Raw genomic sequence first — 19,073 nt, forward strand, 5'->3', positions numbered from 1 at the left:
TGCCCTCTCGTTTACTGCCTATGATGTACCTGCTCTGTACTGCACAATGCCCTGTTGATGCTCTGATACTGCATGCTGCCCTCTCGTTACCTGCTCTGATGTACCTGCTCTGTACTCCACAATGCCCTGTTGATGCTCTGATACTGCATTCTGCCCTCTCGTTTACTGCCTATGATGTACCTGCTCTGTACTCCACTATGCCCTGTTGATGCTCTGATACTGCATGCTGCCCTCTCGTTACCTGCTCTGATGTACCTGCTCTGTACTCCACAATGCCCTGTTGATGCTCTGATACTGCATTCTGCCCTCTCGTTTACTGCCTATGATGTACCTGCTCTGTACTCCACTATGCCCTGTTGATGCTCTGATACTGCATACTGCCCTCTCGTTACCTGCTCTGATGTACCTGCTCTGTACTCCACAATGCCCTGTTGATGCTCTGATACTGCATTCTGCCCTCTCGTTTACTGCCTATGATGTACCTGCTCTGTACTCCACAATGCCCTGTTGATGCTCTGATACTGCATTCTGCCCTCTCGTTGACTGCCAATGATGTAGCTGCTGTGGTGCCCACTTTGCCCATGCTCACGCATACACTGTGATTATACCCCTATTTTGTACAATAAAGGTAGTCTATCAGGTCTCGTGGTCTGTCGTTGTCATTCCTGCTTGCGTACTACTAATGTGTATTTGTATTTGCTTCTCATCAGTGGTTTCGGTAACATGACACTCCCCCTCCCTACGTCACGTCCCTTACTGGTATTCCCCTGCAGACAGCCAATGGTTTGTGCCTTACCTGCGTCGTCGTCCATGGTGGGCCATGACTAGGACGTGGTGGATCGCGAAGAGCATCGGGAAAGCGTGTAGCGCTGGGTCCATGGTGGTGGTCAGCTTGCGGTGGGTATCTCTGCTATGTCACCTATCTTCGCTGTGGGGATTCCGCCGTGTTCAGACAGGTTGTTTTTCCGCTGCGGTTTTATGTGTATTTTCCGCCATCTTGATTTGGGGGACGGTCTTCGACGTCAGTACGTACGGCGGGGCCTCCGGATGTGTTCCGTCCGCCACGGTCTCGTGTGTAGTTCGGCGGCGGAGCGTGCTTTTCCGTCGCGGACGGAAATTTGACACGTTTTCCTATCCTGATATGGCGGACGGAGTATCCGCGGCAGGAGGACACGGAAAAGGCTTTTTCCGCCTACTCCAGGGCCGCGGTGGCTCTTCCGTCCGCCATCCTAATGAGCCCCTAAGTCTGATTCTTATAATAAGTGCGTCGACAACACACACAAGTGAAATTTGGCCTCTCACTTGATTTGACCTGAAATGTGACAATTTCCCTCTGGAAATTATCTGTACTGGAAACCTGTACACTATCTTCCACATTACCCGCTTCTTCTTGGTCAATTTCAACATTCTCCTCTTTACTTCCAAAGTAACAAAACTCAATTTCTTCACATATATTCTTCACATCTATTTCAGAACCATGCAAAAGAGCAGCGCATAATTGTTTAAGCATAATTGCTGGACTCTTAGCATAATACAACATTCTAACTAATTTCCTCACTTTATTATGATGCACTGCTAGCATTCTGAAATGATGAAAAACACTCTGGCATACTCTCCTGGAAAGACAAGCCAGTGAATGACCATGCAAACCTGTCACTTCTCTCACTCTGCAAGGATCTAATTCTTGCAACAACCTTATTTTCTGCTTCAAACTTTTCTTATTAAATGACCGTACAAAATCACAAAGCAAATTGATGGAATCCTGTCGCACACTACAAATACTACTACACTTCCAGGTGTACACAGGACCCTTAGCACGTCTTCCTAAAACCTCATTACCTAACACCTCTTCTGCCTCTGTTGTCACAAGTTTTTCTTTTTCAACTGGACAACCATCTTTCACTTCATAAGCACGACCACTGGTGTCAACTGCATGCACCAAATCATTATCCTGGAAATAACTCTCCTCATTAAAAAATGCCTCACAGCTTGAACTATGAATCCATTCTCCAGAAAAAACTTCACAAAAATTACTACGATTAACTATTCTCTTCCATCTACTATTTCTTTTGAAATCATAAATTGCCTTGTTTAGCTTCCTAATTCTATTGATTATCAAAATAAATAACTTACGTTTAATTTCAAATGCCTGATCAATAACTTTCTCAACTTTTTTTTTCTCTTATAAAAAACCACTTTCTGTTGACCTTTCTTAATATTTTTTAACAAATTGCCAATTATCCTGTTGCGGAACATTCGTTTACGAATGTCCCTAAACTGTTGTTTCCTTCTACTATCATGCACAGAGTTATCTCTTGCTCTAGCAGTAACATTTTTGATTGGCCTTACCTTTCCATTTGAATTGGTTCTCTTTTTATGGACTGAAACATTTTCTGTAGTAATATTTTTTTTACTACACATATTTCTTATGAATGTTTTTGTACTCTTACCCGGTGCTTTCTTCGTGACTTGACAAATCTTTTTGTTAGAGGACTGCTGCTTCCTTTGATTCACCTGCTGTCTTTGACGTTTTGCAGCCTTTCTCTCTCTTTCTTTCGTTGGCATGGTGAAATGTTGAAATGATCTGCAGTTGAATCTGTGGTAAAATATATTAAAAAATGTTATTAACCACTATTACCAAACAGTAAATCAATAACAGTGATCAAAAACTTAACACACTACTTGACATTTTAAATAGAAGATTTTTTTGTCCTTGGCAAATTTACAATACAGAAATAGCAGAAAAGAAATGGAATTTATGTTCATGTTACCTGTGCTATTTTATATGTGAATCTGATCTAATTTTATGAGCATATTTTAATATTTTATTGAAGACACTACACATAACCTGTTTTTGAAGGTGTCTTTATTTTTAAATTAAACGGTTTACACTTTTACTTTTTAGTTATTATAAATTTAAAAAATAAATGTTTATAGTTCCATAGGCTCAATGAGGTCAGCTTCCCACCCTATGTCATATAATTCGGACAAATCTGCATCCTCATCACGCTCTTCTTCATCCTCAGGATTTAAATCATCCAAGGGATCAACATCCACTGATGTTTCAATTACAAGTTCAATGATGAGGTCAAAATCAACTGATTGCAGATTGTCGCTCATGTTGATGTTGTCTTTATCTTTAAAGAAAGATAACAACAATGAGATGTTGCAGAGTAAGAGACAAATCTCAGAGATTATAATAGTAAAATTGTTTAACAAGAGTAACATTTTGCAGCTATTATTTAGCCATGTCCAGCGATGCTGAGCAGGTGAAGCCTATGTCTAATTTTTCAGTGAACATGACTCATCTCTTCTTAACCTTGGATAAGCCTCACCAACTCTGTGTCCCCTGCACATACTTAAATGTAAAGGGGCAGATTTATGTTAAATGGCACATCCCCAGGCATGCACCAGTTAACGTGCACCGCTGCTCTGCCACCCATGGTGTGCCGTATTTACAATCAGATAGGAGAAAGCTGCGTCAAAACCCTGCGCCTGCTTTAAGCAGGCATAGGTCTTGACGCAACATTGTGGAGATGGGGCACCCCTGAGCCTTGCTTGAGCTGCATCGCACTTGCGATACAACTCCAGCAATCACTACCTTTACAGCACAGATACGTCACGCATCTGTGCCATTTTTGCCCCATGATGCCCCGCATTGTAAATGCAGCACACCATGGGTGGCGGAACAGCGGCGCAGGATGACTGGCACATCCCTGGTGATGCGCCAGTCATCATAAATCTATCCCTAAGCTTCTTATCTTGTTACAGATGAACCGCCATATGTACCATCAAACTATTTTGCATTTCCTAAATAGCGAATTTTAAGGAATAAATAGCAATTCTTTACCATTCCTAATCTGCAATGAGCAAATTGCTAATTGCAAATTACCCATTCATTTCCATGGGCTAGGAGGCTCATAGGAATGAAGGTACAATTTGCGATTAGCAATTAGCTCATCGCAAATTAGGAATTTTTCCAAGGGTGCAGGGGTGTCTCAAGAACACCCTGCTGCACCCCTGAAAAAGAAATTTGGGGGCATATGGCGCACATACATGCCCTAAGGGCATGTATTGGCGTCATATGGCACCTTTTGTTTTTTGGAAAAAAAGCTTTTTGAAAAGAATTCGCAAATTACCACAAACTAGAAGTTGGTGGTAGTTTCCAAATCCTTAATGTCATTTTTTACATATTTTTTGTTTGATACATTGCATTTAAGTAATCGCAAAATTTGCAAATCCTTCAGTGCAATCGCAAAATAAGGAATAGCAAATTTTGCTATTCCTTATTTTGCATCAAACTTGTTTGATACATACCATTTGTCTAATTAGCATTCGCAAAGGCCGAAATTCGCAGAATTTTGATCTTTGCGAATGCTAATTAGCTTGATACATATGGCCCCAAGTGAGGCCTGTCTTGCAACATGGTGCATCTTTTGCATCACTGCTGCATCGGTTTCATGTGGCACGTTTTTTTTACACCATGACACATCTGCCTAAATGCATCAATTTGTAATTTTGTCGCCTCATAGCAAATCTTTTGCACCGCCGCTGCATCATAAAAGTGACGCACAGTGGCGCAAAAGAGGCATACACCTATCATAAATCTGTCCCTAGCATTTTAAATGATTAATCCAGGATGACGATAAGGTGTGGCCTATCCAGAGGTTTGTTTATGGTGAGGCCTACTCACAATTGCAGATTAAAGTTACGCTTGATAAAGAATACAGAGGAGATAATACATGTAAAGGCCTACCAATGAAGTAAGTAATGTCCACTTTATTGCGCCAGTCATCATAAATGTATCCCTAAGCTTCTTATCTTGTTACAGATGAACCGCCATATATACCATCAAACTATTTTACATTTCCTAAATAGCGAATTTTAAGGAATAAATAGCAATTCTTTACCATTCCTAATTTGCAATGAGCAAATTGCTAATTGCAAATTACCCATTCATTTCCATGGGCTAGGAGGCTCATAGGAATGAAGGTTTAATTTGCGATTAGCAATTAGCTCATCACAAATTAGGAATTTTTCCAAGGGTGCAGGGGTGTCTCAAGAACACCCTGCTGCACCCCTGAAAAAGAAATTTGGGGGCATATGGCACACATACATGCCCTAAGGGCATGTATTGGCGTCATATGGCACCTTTTGTTTTTTGGAAAAAAAGCTTTTTGAAAAGAATTCACAAATTACCACCAACTAGAAGTTGGTGGTAGTTTCCAAATCCTTAATGTCATTTTTTACATATTTTTTGTTTGATACATTGCATTTAAGTAATCGCAACATTTGCAAATCCTTCAGTGCAATCGCAAAATAAGGAATAGCAAATTTTGCTATTCCTTATTTTGCATCAAACTTGTTTGATACATACCATTTGTCTAATTAGCATTCGCAAAGGCCGAAATTCGCAGAATTTTGATCTTTGCGAATGCTAATTAGCTTGATACATATGGCCCCAAGTGAGGCCTGTCTTGCAACATGGTGCATCTTTTGCATCACTGCTGCATCGGTTTCATGTGGCACGTTTTTTTTACACCATGACACATCTGCCTAAATGCATCAATTTGTAATTTTGTCGCCTCATAGCAAATCTTTTGCACCGCCGATGCATCATAAAAGTGACGCACAGTGGCGCAAAAGAGGCATACACCTATCATAAATCTGTCCCTAGCATTTTAAATGATTAATCCAGGATGACGATAAGGTGTGGCCTATCCAGAGGTTTGTTTAAGGTGAGGCCTACTCAGGATTGCAGATTAAAGTTACGCTTGATGAAGAATACAGAGGAGATAATACATGTAAAGGCCTACCAATGAAGTAAGTAATGTCCACTTTATTGCGCCAGTCATCATAAATGTATCCCTAAGCTTCTTATCTTGTTACAGATGAACCACCATATGTACCATCAAACTATTTTGCATTTCCTAAATAGCGAATTTTAAGGAATAAATAGCAATTCTTTACCATTCCTAATTTGCAATGAGCAAATTGCTAATTGCAAATTACCCATTCATTTCCATGGGCTAGGAGGCTCATAGGAATGAAGGTGCAATTTGCGATTAGCAATTAGCTCATCGCAAATTAGGAATTTTTTCAAGGGTGCAGGGGTATCTCAAGAACACCCTGCTGCACCCCTGAAAAAGAAATTTGGGGGCATATGGCGCACATAAATTTTAACAACATTCCTTTACCTCAAAAACGATTTTCAATTCATAATTTGAAAACACTGCCCACAGGGAAATTACTTAAAATGTCCTTAAGACACATGAAAGTGTTTTTTGATTGCCTTTCCAGCATGGTTGGGTCACTTTTAACATGGCTATGTAACACAAACATTTAAAATCTAAATTTGCCATGCACAGGTGGGAGCATATTTACAAGCAATTTGCGCCACAGAGAAAGGTCTTACATTAAAATGGGAAAAATAACATCAGGGACAGTCAATTGCCTTATAAAGAAGCATACACCATTATGTCCTTGTCATAAATTTAAAAACAATTCCTTTTCCCCAAAAACGATTTTCAAATCATAATTTCAAAACACTGCACATGGGAAAATTACTTAAAATGTCCTTAAGACACATAAAAGCGTTTTTTGATTGCCTTTGCAGCATGTTTGTATCACTTTTAACATGGCTATGTAACACAAACATTCAAAATCTAAATTTTCCATGCACAGGTGGGAGCATATTTACAAGCAATTTGCGCCACATAATTCATAATTTTCTCCTTAAAGCACACTATTCTCTATCTAAATTAAAGAAATATTTTCTCACCTTAGCAAATACTTTGAGTTTGAAAACAGTCTCAGAAACACACCAATTTGTCTTCAGCAGAGCAAAAGGTATGCACTCCAGAGTCTGCAGCTATCAAAAGCACAGAAATGCTGTAATTCTTCACACATATCTCTCATGTCACCCAATCAAAACTCTTCCCTCACTTTTTTTCAAATGAAAACCCTTCCCCCCTCTGCCATTTCATGCCTTTTCTGCATGGCAACCACCTCTTGGAAGACTTCTGGTGTTTGCAAGTTCACACAACAATGTTGCAATTGAACTCTGAACTCTCAGTGCACCTGCATATCCAGTGCATTCTTTCATTTAATGATTTTTTATTGACCATTCAAAATACATCTTTCAAATAACTCATCCATGCACCCTAACTTTCTGTTTTCAGCAATCAAAATCCACCAATCACTGTTACTGCTTCATGAACACAGAAACTCCACAGTTTTTTTCATTTTAAACTCTCATTTTTTCAACTGCCATTTCATTGCCACACTTCATCTGACTGCAGGAGAACCTTCTCTCACCATGTTTTCTGTCTGGATTGTTGGACATAGTTATATCCACTGGGCTCACAGGTATGCTGAGAACAGAAAATTACCTAACCTCAATTTACAAGATGTGGAAATTAAGTGGTTTGGCCACAGAGGATTAAAATGTCACCAATTGATACCATTGGTGAAAACCTTTATGCATTTGCCCAAACCTGACCTGTTAATTGTGCACTGTGGAGGTAATGATTTGGGCACTTTGACTGGGGTAGGTCTGGAAATGCTTTTAAAGGACACCTTTGAGCAATTAATGGCACTTTTTCCTCAGACTGCCTTGGTATATTCAAATATATGCCAAAGACAGAAATGGAGGTGGTCAAACCAATTTTGTCCACAAATTGAGAAGTCGAGGAAGCATGTAAACAAATCTGTTTCAGCTTACATGAGAGACCATGGAATGGGCTCCCTGTACAACAATAACTTGCGTTACTACATGCAAGATATCTACAGAGGAGATGGAGTTCACTTCTCAGATGAGGGCAACAGAATTTTCACTCTGAATTTAAGACTGTGCATTGGTACCTACTTATAAGTACCTAAATGTACCATAAACCCAAAAGCTCTTCTCAGAGCTACCCTACATCTGATCACTCACAATTATTATTTTACTGTAACATTTTTCACTAATTTTCAACAAAGTACGCTCCCTGGGGCGCTACCCGGTACGCGAACCGGGAGCTAACCTCGTGAAATTTTTTTAAAAAATGGTTTTTTTTCGCACATATAAGCCTCCTCAGCCACCCTCACAAAACCTAGGGGGTCAAGATAAGTCTACCGTGCCCCCTTCTACCCATTCTGAACATTATTTGCCCTCCATTTTATATCTTAATTCGACCGAAACACAAAATGGTGGACTCCCGTAACGCTTAAGGTACGCGAACCGGGGCGCTCAACGGTTCGCGTACCGGGTCGCTCCCTGGGAAGCGCACCATCAAAAAAGGTGGGAAAGTAGTTTACAGAAAAGCCACTGGAGACAATTTCACCAAATATAGATTAGCTCATACTACATACCAATCCCTACCATTTTCACAAATTTGATTGGAATTCCATTTAGCCATTTAGCCTGTAGACCTCTCTAAATACCCTGAGGTAAATTACTTCTCAAAACACATCTGAAGTGTTGGAATTGACAACCAATTAAAATGTTACTTTCATTTTCTACTTTTTTTACCTGACATTTGATTGGTTATGTACCTGAATATATATAAAAGAAGAGAATGAAACACAGCCATTTTGACTACTACTTCCTGGTGTACATTTCAATTGGATTTTCACTAATCACTTCAACTTCTTTCTAAAGGTAAGTTGTTATTTTAAAAACTGAACTATATTGTGCACTATAAGTTAATATGGTAAACTTTTTCTGATAGTTATATACTATCCCTCTGTAGTAGTTATAGATTTAGATAGACTTCTCTGTTATAGTTATGGATGGAGTTAGGCTTCTCTTTTATAATTAGGAATTTACTTACGTTAAATCACATACACTTTTTTATATTCCTACTTCCACTCTGATACTATACACTGCCCAAAGATAAATTCTCTGTTAAAAAATGCCTATCTAAAATTAATCCCAACAGTGCCCTATCTCTACTAATATATTTTTTTTTTATCCAAATTTCAGGCAACATGGAAGGCGAACAGAAAGTTTCATTTCAAATTGCCCTGCAAGAGAGCAGCCAAGAATTAATTGATCCAAATTATATAGAATTTATGGATGAAACTTGGGACCAAGAACTACTGCAATGTGTGCAAGCAGTGGATGACCTCCTTCAAAATGAGGACATTTTACACCCTCATAGATTACAAGCTATGTTCAATGAAAATGACGACATTTCAGACAGTGAAATGTTAGAAATGTTATTAAATTTTGAATCACAATAATAAATAATTGCTTAAAAAATAAAAAAAAATAAAAAATAATCAACAAAACCAACAATCAATTAACATACAGTATTTGAAAAGTCTATCATTCATTTTTCATTACAGTACGCTGCCCAGAACGCTTCCCGGTTCGCGGACCGGGCGCTACCCACGCAAAAAAAAACAATTTTTTTTTTTTTTTTTTTTTGCCCCGCGGGGCCCTTTTAAAACCTCCACATTAAACCTAGGGGGTCAGGGAGGATCTAGTATGCCCCCTTATGGTTATTTCCCCCTTTGTTTTAGCCTCCTCTTGTCTCTCAATCCTACCGAGAGACAAGATGGCGGCCGCTCCGGACTGTTTAGAATGTTGACAGACACCGGAGAGCCAATCAGCTTCGCTACGCGAAGTTCCGGTACGCTTAAGGTCCGCGGACCGGAGCGCTGCCCAGAGCGCGCTTACAGATATATATATCTTTTTTTAAACGTTAATTTCTCAAAATCCACTGGAGCACATATATTGAGACCTACAAAAGGCACATCGGGCTACCAGTCCCTACAATTTTGCCAAGTTTCATGCAAATCCATTCAGCCGTTCGGGCTAAAAGTGAGGCCAACCGCCCTATGGAAAACTCAATGTTAAAAACACGTTTTGGGACCCCCCTTTTTTCTCGACCCCCCCTGGACGAACCCCCCCCAAATTTCCAGGGGCTGCTCAGAAACAAAATGTTCCATTTTCCAGAAAATTTCAGCCAATTCCGTCCACAAACGCCAAAGTTATTAGACATAGAATTTTCCAAAATCCCACAGAGAAAAAATCCTAACTATATATACCTACTGGCGACCGCCAGTAGGTAATATATATACATACATATATATATATATATATATATATATATATATATATATATATATGTATCCAAACAACTCCTCCTCACGAAAGCGCAGAGGCTACAATATCACAAAGTGTAAGTCCTGCTGCCTCCTCATACGTATAAGATGGCTCCGCCCCCGGAGAAGTAATTTCACCTGTTTCAGTTCACGGGAATGCAATGTTTTTCATTCCAGGTAAGTGATGCATCGATTGTTAATTGCATCTGATGGCTTTGGGCGGAATACAGGTTTGCGGTAGATTGAAAGCTGAGTTCTCCTGCTTGTGATGGGAAACAAAGCGCCTCCTCAGGTCCCCGCCACTGCTTCAGCCGTGAAGCTCAGGTCAATACTCGGCGGGGGCAGAAAGGGCAATACAAGCAGCCCAGCATGAGGTTAATAACCTCACCACCGCCCTGTCTCTCCCCGAACATCATGGCGGGCCCGGCCCAATCCAATCACTTAGAACACAAGAAAACTGCCGAAGCAGAGCCAGTGTGGTCCAGGCCCATTCTCGAAGCAGGGGCCTCTGTACTGCGTCGCTGGCCACCGCAGAAAATGTCTCCAAACAATTCCTCCTCACGAAAGAGCAGAGGCTTCAGCGGGGGACAATCTTGGAAGCACTTTATTTAACAACATGTTGGCGAATGCATTTCGGCTTTGATTTGCCTTCCTCAGCGCCCAAGTCATCAGGTGGCTTCCATCTCACAAAGCGTAAGTCCTGCTGCCTCCTAATACGTGTAAGATGGCTCCGCCCCCGGAGAAGTAATTTCACCTGTTTCACTTCACGGAAATGTTCGTGGACTGCAACGCCCAGAATGCAGTGTTTTTCATTCCAGGTAAGTGATGCATCGATTGTTAATTGCATCTGATGGTTTTGGTTTTGGGCGGAATGCAGGTTTGCGGTAGATTGAAAGCCCAGTTCTCCTGATTGTGATGGAAAACAAAGCGCCTCCTCGGGTCCCCGCAACTTCTTCAACCGTGAAGCTCAGGTCAATACTCGGCGGGTATATGTATGTATGTATATATATATATATATATATATATATATATATATATATATATATATATATATATATTACCTACTGGCGGTCGCCAGTAGGTATATATAGTTAGGATTTTTTCTCTATGGGTTTTTTGAAAATTCTATGTCTAATAACTTTGGCGTTTGTGGACGGAATTGGCTGAAATTTTCAGGAAAATGGCACATTTTGTTTCTGAGCAGCCCTTTAAAATTTGGGGGGGGTTCGTCAAGGGGGGCTGAGAAAAAAGGGGGGTCCCAAAACGTGTTTTTAACATTGAGTTTTCCATAGGGCGGTTGGCCTCACTTTTAGCCCGAACGGCTGAATGGATTTGCACGAAACTTGGCAAAATTGTAGGGACTGGTAGCCCGATGTGCCTTTTGTAGGTCTCAATATATGTGCTCCAGTAGATTTTGAGAAATGAACGTTTAAAAAAAGATATATATCTGTAACAGCGGACCGGGAAGCGTCCCAGGACGCGTACTTTTCGCGCAACGGAGCTTTGTGAAGCGAAGCTGATTGGTTCTCTGGCGTCTGTCAACATTCCAAAAAGTCCGTAGCGGCCGCCATCTTGTCTCTCGGTAGGATCGAGAGACAAGAGGAGGCCAAAACGAAGGGGGAAATAACCATAAGGGGGCATAGTAGATCCTCGCTGACCCCCTAGGTTTGATGTGGAGGTTTTAAAAGGGCCCCGCAGGGCAAAAAAAATAATAATAATAATAATCGAACGGCTGAATGGATTTGCACGAAACTTGGCAAAATATTAGGGACTGGTAGCCCGATGTGCCTTTGCTAGGTCTCAATATATGTGCTCCAGTGGATTTTGAGAAATTAACGTTCAAAAAAAGATATATATCTGTAACAGCGCTCCGCTTCGCGTACTTTTTGCGTTACGGAGCTTTGCGAAGCTGATTGGTTCTCCGGCGTCTGTCAACATTCCAAACAGTCCGTAGCGGCCGCCATCTTGTCTCTCGGTAGGATTGAGAGACAAGAGGAGGCCACAGCGAAGGGGGAAATGACCATAAGGGGGCATAGTAGATCCTTCCTGACCTCTTAGGTTTGATGTACCATTTTGCCAAGTTTGGTGTAATTCCGTTCAGCCATTCAGGCTGTAGACGTATGTAAATGTCCTATGGAAAATTGCATGGGGAAAACACATTTGAAAGTGTTGAAATTTAGAACCAATTAAAATGTTACTTTGGTTTTGTATTTGTGTGTGATGAAAGTTAATTGGTTATGTATATATTTCAAATGAGAGGAAACCACAGCCATTTTGTGATACTACTGTCTGAGGTACATTTGTGAGGAATTTTTGGTGGTGAATTTCTGGTGTTTGATTTACACAGTACTAACACTTCTCCTACTTTTAAAAAGGTGAGTTGTTAATTTGTAAGGGGAACTATGTTGTACACTTGAAGATAATTTGAAAAATGTTTTCTGTTATTTATTTGCAGTCCTTCTGTTATACTAAATACTTGATAAAGTTAGTTTTATATTATGTATTACTAAAAACGATAAATGAAAGTGATTATTTTTTTCTGCAATTTACAGCAAGCAATTTCAAAATAAAATGGCTCACAATGAAGAGACCGTGGCAATTTCTTTTGAATTGTCCACTACATTGATTGAAATTGAGAGCACCAATAATGAAATATTGTCACAAGGAGGACATGACTTGTATGATTCCATTAGATTGATTGAAATGGACAGCACCAAGAATGAAATATTGTCACAAGGAGATGACTTGAATGATTCCACTACATTGATTGAAATTGAGAGCACCAATAATGAAATATTGTCACAAGGAGGAGATGACTTGTATGATTCCATTAGATTGATTGAAATGGACAGCACCAATAATGAAATATTGTCACAAGGAGGAGATGACTTGAATGATTCCACTACATTGATTGAAATTGAGAGCACCAATAATGAAATATTGTCACGAGGAGATGACTTGAATGATTCCACTACATTGATTGAAATTGACAGCACCAATAATGAAATATTGTCACAAGGAGGAGACGACTTGAATGATTTTTTTGATCAATCTCTTGATGGCGAATTTATCGAGTGTTTGGAGACCATAGAGTTACAAGAATCATCATTGGAGACTTTTCATGAGGACATTGCTGATGAGGACATGTTACTAGTTCTTTCAAATTTAGAAAATTCTGAAGAATAAATTTATATTTAGAAATCAAAAATTGTTTGAGACATTATTCATTTTTATTTTTAATTTATGAGGTTGTAGCGAAGTGATTGTAGTATAAAATGAGACTTATAGTATAGAGTGCAACATTTTTATGTTACATGGTAAGTTTACTCATATTTACTTCCCTTCTGCCACTATATTATCTCCAATGTGTATTTGACATCTCTTCTTCATCTCCGGCCTCCTTTCTCTCACTGTGTGTCTCCGATGCATCTTATCGCTGCTATTTTGTGTAATTACAGAAGAGAGTAAAATAAAATAGTTCGGAACGTGAAAAGGGGGCAAAGTAGAGTACTCCTCACCCCCTAGGCCTTTTTAGGCGGTCCCAAAAGGATCAGTTTCTGCTTTCCTGAGAGATTATGGTATGAGTTCCATATACCACAATAACTTGCATTACAACATGCAAGATATCTATCTCCTATTACCAACTTTTGGAGATATTTGCGCTAAGCGCGAATATCTCCAAAAAGTAACACCTGCCCTGAGCAGTTCTTAGCCATGTTATCCAATGGGAGGTGGATAACATGGCTAAGAGCATTAGCTCGGTAATGCATGAATATCGCTGAGTTTTTAGCGATATTCATGCATTGCGGCCGTTTATTATCGCATTTGCGATAAACCTTGATAATAGCAAGGTTTATCTTCGATAATTTCTGACGATGCTTAGTGGTAAAAAATTCGTTGGTAAGCATCGTTAGCGATAAATATCGCTTAACTTTGGTAATATGCCCCAACGTCTGTTAACGTTCGATTCGAAGGAAATGAGGAAGTGTTGAAAAACATTGTCTGCGCCATCTTGCCTTTTTTGAAATGCCACACTTTTGTCGTGCACGGCAGCCATTTTAGATGTCTTGACCAGACCCACTCTCTGCACGCTGTCGATTCGTAGCATGGCTCCTCACCCACGCAAGCATCTTCCCCAGGCACTGGTCACCACCGCTCTCTGTCTTATGCATGGGCAATAAACCTCCCCCCATCTGCGCTGCTCTTCCCTGAGAATCACACTCTGTGCCCGCCCGACACCTCCCTTTCGCCCTATTCACTACCGCACCCTCTGACACTCCTCTTCCTCTGTGTCCGATTGTCCAGGCTATCAGCTAGCCCTGCAGATGTAGTTTATGGCCCCAGCTGTAAAGAATCACCCCTCTTCAAAGGAGTTATAGTAGATCAAGGCCCACACCCGATGAGATCCGTCACACCACACGTGTTTCTACTATCTGAAAACCATCCTGTATTGTGATTGGGGAGGGGACCGAGCCTGAAGCGGAAGATTCTAGGAATGACTCTTTGTACATCAAAGTTTTTACAATTATGTGTCACATTAAAAATATATAGCACTCCAACAAAGTAGTAGGAATATACAACTTTAATAACATATAAATATATACAACAAAACAAAAACAGTAAAAACATTTAAACAACGAAGAGACCGTGGTAATTTCTTTTGAATTATCCAATAGATTTATTGAAATTGACAGCACCAATAATGAAATATTCTTGTCAGTAGCGGTCTGTTGTGCGAATAGTTCCAAGGCAGCAGAACGCGCTGAAATCTAGATGGCACGAAGGTGATGTCTAGTAAGTTGCCGCCCAGCAAATAACGGCGTGGGGCGCCGCGGGGGTGAGTGAGTCCAGTAGGCACCACAGCTATTCTTACCGGCATTGCAGAATTACTGCTGGGGACAATGCCTGTGCTGTAGCAGGGTCACAGCAGAAACAAAAAGGATTCTGTTGAAGATGTTGTTGGTTTTCAATTTGAAAACAGTTCTGGTGTCAACTGCTATGCTAATGTAGTGGTTAATGTTTTGTTTTCTCTAGAAAATGTAAAAGAGGGGGAGGCAGTCCAAAGTTCCGTTAAAAGGGCAAAGGAAAGGATCGGTGGTTTGAACTATCAGTCAAAAAGGGGAGGGGGTGCAATAATTTTTCCTACCGGGTCACACTGTGCTTTCACCGGAAGTGAGGTCTGCAGGATTCTAGTAATTCAAAGTGAGGCTGGCGCCAGCATGGGAGCGCCGACGTCCCGCGGATACAGTTTCGTCACTCCACGGGCGATCATGGCAGTCATTCCCCATCGGGGGTCGGAGACTCCCGCGGCTCCTCTAGAATCTTCAAGGTCGTGGAGGACTACGGTGGTGGAGTCAACCAGTGACCGGGCCATTTCTTTATGCTGGGCCCGCTCTTGCCAGGTCGACCGCCATTTTGAGAGTTCGGCAGCTACCGGCGATCGCGGGGTCACATGAGCGGACGGGCTCCACCCTGCCGGGCGAGACGTTGCAGCATGGCCACAGTGGAAGAACCCTTTTCCGGGCGCCTGGAGCGCTGAGGGTGCAGCTGGGAAGCATCCACCTGGGGAGGCGGGAGAGGCCTGTTCGCACCGTCTCTCCCTCCCAGTGCACCCCACGGCGTCTCGCTTGAGATTTGTTATGGCCGGACCAGGCGATGAGGACGAGGGGGGGGGGGTCGGAGGCATGTGCAAGACATCCCCCCCCAGTGTTGTCGCAGCCATTATTCAAGAAAGAAGAAGTGTCCCGTCCGTCTTCGGGCCGGGCTTCCGGTAGATGTCGGCCGGACGCCCCTGGCTCTGGCCCCATGAACGGGTTTCTTGGTTTATCGGCTGCAGCCGGATCCCGTCGGCCTCGGCCCCCCGACCGTTGGTGGCCGGACCGGAAGAGCATGTGGCGGGACTACCTGCAACTCTCAAGGGCCACCGCGGCCGGACTGGGAGAGAGAGGGGAGGGTCGAGGAGACATTCCCCCCCCCTGCAACTGTTCAGCGTTGTAAAGGCAATCCCCTGGCCGGGTCCCGCTGGCCTCGGCCTCTCCTCCGGCTACACCCTACGTTAGGATCTCCTGGCCGAGGCGTGGCAGCAGGACCTGCCTTATATGGGCTGCTCCCGGCTGGGCGTAGTCGGAACCCTGCCCCACCTTGGAAGTTTCCAGAGTGGGGGCGGATGTTCTACTGACTTGCATTTTCCCTAGTCTATCGATTTTTTTGGCGTGGCAGGCGGTGGGACAGCGAGGGGTGATTTGGTTTCTCTTACTGTTTTTCTGGTCTCTCACCACTGGCATATTTTAACGTTTTCTTGTTTCTAGGACATTAATAGGTTTTATCATTACGTTATGTTATCGTTTCTTTGTTCGTTGTTTAATAAAAGTTCATGTTCATCAGTGGCCTACTGATTTTCGTTTTCCTATTCTTTTCTTTCCAGGTTGTTTCATGCTAAAGTTTCTGTTAACAGGATACAGTGATCACTTCGTTATTATTGCATATGTCCTTTTCACTAGGGGTGCTCTCTGGTCGGGCCAGATGACGTATCTCTAGTAAATGGTCCGGGTGAAACAGGTGCATCAATCAGTGGGGAGTAGATAGGCATGACAGATTACAACGGGGGAGAAAGGTCCGCATTACGTACCCTTTCACTACTTGCAAAGATTTTCCTACGTTTATTTGCAAACAGGGAATACCTCCAAAAAGAACTAATTCCCAAACAGTCAATGTTAGGACAATCAATCAATCAATGAGGAATGAAATAGGTACGACGTGTTAAAGGCTTGCGTTACCTACCCTTCACTATCTGCAAAGGGAGAGAGAATATTCCTATTCTTCCTCGTTTGCAGGCAGAGAAGATCCTTAAGAGAATTAACTTCGAACAATTCAATGCTCGATTCAAACAATCAACAAGGGGTACTGTGAACACAAATGAACGCCGCTTATGTACATACGCATTGCTATTTTCAACAGGTTGTTCCTAATGTTTCTATTTTAGCGAGGTCAAAAAGAGATCCCATTAGTGGCCTACTGATTTTGCTCGATTCCTTTTGTTTTTTTACACGATTTTTCGCTATCTGCAAAGACTAAACAGAGTATTGCGACTCTGTGCTTGTTTGTAAATAGAGAATGAACCAAAGAGAACAATCAATCAAATGGAGAGAGAAGCAGGCACGACGGATTACAAAGGGGGCAAAGGGCTGCGTTAACTACCCTTCACTATCTGCAAAGAGAGAGTACTCCTAATAGAAATGAGGGGTGGGGGGCAGCATTCAAAGCAGATCAGTGTGCATAAACACGAAAATGTTTTTACTTACCACGTACTTGACATTCGACAGCTTATGATATTTGCTATTAAAAAACCATTGAAATTCACTGAAAAAACCATAGGTTATAGACCATATATAGTTAGGAATTAGCATTTACAAAACCTTGAAAATTCACTGAAAAAACCATAGGTTATACACCATATATAGTTAGGAATTAGCATTTAAAAAACCTTATTTTACTCACACAAAACCATTGAAATTCCATATATAGTTAGTTGCACTAACTATATATCGCGCACCCGCAATCCACTGCTGATCATGTCACATATTACATCATTCATGACATGGTCAGTGACATCACTGATGACATCTCAAATGACATCACTGATCATCACAACAGTCAGCGGGCACACATGTGCACTGAGTGAGTGTATGAGCATAAAGACAGGGATATAAATAGGGATATTCAGGGTTCTGATCCTGAGAAAAGCCCTGGACCCTGGATGAGGCCTTTACAGGTCTGAAACATGTCAAGCTCTGTGGACATCAGTCGCATGGAAAATCCTCATGTGACCAGTTGCTTGTATTTAACCATCCCTTCATCATCTTCTAAATAAAAGTACAGTGTTTCTGGTTAGGCAGGTGATAGGGATTTTTAGTTGGATCCCCCACTCCCCAGATCTACCCCCAACAGTCCCTTAGTCTTTTGACACGGGCCCGCCTACCATTAGAGTATGCTGTGGTGAGTGTGGGATGGCCGAGGATGAAGGATGCCACCCACGAAGTGCGTGGGACCATCCTGTTCTTTTTAGGCAAATGCCCCTCAGACCCTAACTTTAGTGTCTGGGATAGACATATCTCCCAGAAAAGAGGAGTCTCTCTGCGGTAAGAGTAATTTGCACTCAAGTTGGGGAGCACACAACAAGGGCACATTTGTTTTTCAGTGTGTAATCCTTTGAAAAAGTCAATAGGCTTGCCTTATATATTAATGTGGTGACCCCTTGATTGCTGTGGTGACCCCTCGATATAGCCAATAGGCCCTGCATATACCCAATGACACCTCTTTTATATAGTGATGTTGCATCTGCTATAGGTGGAGGGGTATTGTGATTATTGGGTTCATAACACAATAGGTGTTAAATGTGATATACAAGTGTCACCAAAGGTATTCCCATGTGTTTGATGTACATATTTGTAATGTAATTCATAGTATTTTGCAGTGTGTGTGTGTGTAATAAATGTACTTTGCCATTTTCAGTGAAATGGCACTTACTGGCTATAATGCACTGAGCGTTGTTCTTGCATGCCAGTAAATTGGGGTTGCTGGCCCCTACCACCTCCCCAGAGTAGGCCCTGGACTCCCTGAGAGAGTCATGTGCTACCATGGGGTACTTGGATCCCAGTAAGAAGACAATTGTGGACCTATTATTTGTGCAGGGCTCACATCCTGTACACCTAATAACCCAAATTCTTACAGGAGTTGATGCTGAAAAACATACAACGATTAGACGATATTTTTGCAAACGACATTGTGGACGCACTATTTATGTCAGGCAATATTTCTGTAAACAATATTCTAACACACAATTATTTACAATGAATGGTTCATGTTCAGTAAATACAAATGCGATACTGAAACTCTAAAGGGACGCCCCAGCAATCGTTATTTACCATGGAATAGTATTCCATGGTAAATAACGATTCGGTAAGGGCCTGTGGCACTGATTA

The 19,073-nt window shown here is 41.7% G+C and overlaps 1 protein-coding gene across 1 annotated transcript in view; it reads right to left on the reverse strand.

The window, feature by feature from the left end:
- OTOP1 (otopetrin 1) overlaps positions 1 to 19,073 on the reverse strand; it is a 163,611-nt gene that overhangs the window by 131,614 nt on the left and 12,924 nt on the right. The gene's annotated exons all lie outside the window — the stretch shown is intronic.

The sequence above is a fragment of the Lissotriton helveticus genome, chromosome 2_2 (assembly GCF_964261635.1).
Source record: "Lissotriton helveticus chromosome 2_2, aLisHel1.1, whole genome shotgun sequence".
Taxonomy (NCBI): Eukaryota; Metazoa; Chordata; class Amphibia; order Caudata; family Salamandridae; genus Lissotriton; species Lissotriton helveticus.